Consider the following 1,910-nt stretch of genomic DNA (forward strand, 5'->3'; position numbering starts at 1 on the left):
AAAAAAAAAAAAAAAAAAAAAAAAAAACCTTTTGGGAGACAGTCAGAAGGAAATCGAGATCTTCTAGTATACCTCAAATTGAGAACCTTCATTAATTTCAGTGTTACCATGTCCATAAAGGAAGCCAAAACCCAGGAGACACATTTAGAGTTATTTACTGAGTATGCAGCAAATTCCACTGACAAAAAATACTCTCAGAATAAAAGAAGTTCCTATGCAAACAGAACTGAAAGCACCAAACATTCCTCAAAAGACCTTCATGAGCCGCTGGTAATGATTACTAGTACCTCCACAGAATTGTCATAGCACTGGCCAAATTCCTACTGGTTTAGCGTGTGCATATTACAACAAGAACAAATTACTGTTAAAAGCACACTGCCCCTACATTAGGATGACAGCATTTCCCCTTCTTTGTATTACAAAGTTTTCTTGGATGCATGTTTGAAAAATGTTCCCAGTAGTCTTTGTCCTTTTTTATTAATTACAGAGTTGGCCCTTTTTAACTCAGTATTTTCCCCTTTCCAAAATTTCTAATGGAGCTTGACACTCCACGGTATTTTGTTTGTATGGGATATGCACTAACCTCACTGGGGAGATTAGCGTAACTTTTAAATTACGGCTTAAAGGTTAGCTGCCAGTGCTGCAGAATTCGGCAGCATAAAAAGAATTAGTCCAATGCGTGCTATTCAGTCCCTTAGGACTTGCGGCTGTTGTCTGAAGGAGTCTCTTTATTCAAGAGTCAAAAAAAGGAGAACGAAACGACTGATTTTCATCATGACAGTTAGGGACCCATTATTTTTTTTTCTACCCAGAGAGACTTACGATGTTAATTTATGTCAAGTTGTAGAATTAAACTGTGTGACCATATCCTTTTAATATCACTTCTCTGAGTCCTATCTTATTAACAGACACCTCAGCATGAGCAATTGGATACAAGGCTGCAGGAAGAAGTATTATCCTAATACTAGCTAAAGTAATTGCCTCCCAGGAAAGGTATGTGAATAATCACAAATGCCTGCTGCTCTGAGGTAGTATCCCTAGCATACTGTTACCCCTTTTAAGCCATTAACTGAACGTTTGGGGTCTCACAGGTTGTTCCAGTAAGAAGGAGAAATTGGTGAAGTCAGGTATTTCACTGATGCAACTCTATTTTCAAAGAATGTACTATGTCCCATTTCCCCCCACAACAACAGGAATCAAACAAGAGACAATGGACATAACAGGGGAATTTTTACTGTGGCATTAGTATGAAAAGTATTTCACATTTTTCCCCAAGCCATATGCATGCAAAAGTTTCTAGCACAATTTAAAACCATACATTAAGCACAGGCCAGCTGGCCAATAAAGGAGAGGGGGAAAAATGAAGCTCAAATATTGGCAACAGTTGAGCTAGTAACAATTTACCAGCTACTGTTCCAGTTACTCTGCATTACTCAAGAGCTGTTTCACAGTAGGGCCATTCTAGAATATGGCCATGTGAACAATTTGGCATGAGGTAACCAGGGTAGAAACTTTACAGTGTGTCAGCTATTCGCAGAAACTGTTTGCATGCACACTCCTGCCCTTATAGCAAGAGGGGGTAAGCTACCTTCCACTTTCCACAAAGTAACAGCATGTCCACAAACAGACATTGTACATCAGTCTTTCTGCAATTAATTCACACCCTAGCTTACTTAGAAGCATCTTTTTGTTAGCACAGCTGCACATCACCAACCCCAACAAGACATGAACTATTTCACCAATGGCACAGGCTCTATATTTGTTCTAGTCCCGAGGAAACTGCTCACCTGCATGACAGCTCATGTTCCACCTTGCCACTCATCTAATCTCCTCAGTGCTTTCTTTCCCCCACCTGATTTCCTTTCCACCATCCAAAAGGAGAACTTCTTTCAATTAACCCTTCAGGAATG

At 39.7% G+C, this 1,910-nt stretch overlaps 1 protein-coding gene across 3 annotated transcripts in view; it reads right to left on the bottom strand.

The window, feature by feature from the left end:
* LOC102376260 (protein ADP-ribosylarginine hydrolase-like protein 1) overlaps nucleotides 1-1,910 on the bottom strand; it is a 134,534-nt gene that overhangs the window by 42,011 nt on the left and 90,613 nt on the right. The gene's annotated exons all lie outside the window — the stretch shown is intronic.

This window comes from Alligator sinensis, unplaced genomic scaffold, assembly GCF_000455745.1.
Source record: "Alligator sinensis unplaced genomic scaffold, ASM45574v1 scaffold288_1, whole genome shotgun sequence".
NCBI lineage: Eukaryota > Metazoa > Chordata > Crocodylia > Alligatoridae > Alligator > Alligator sinensis.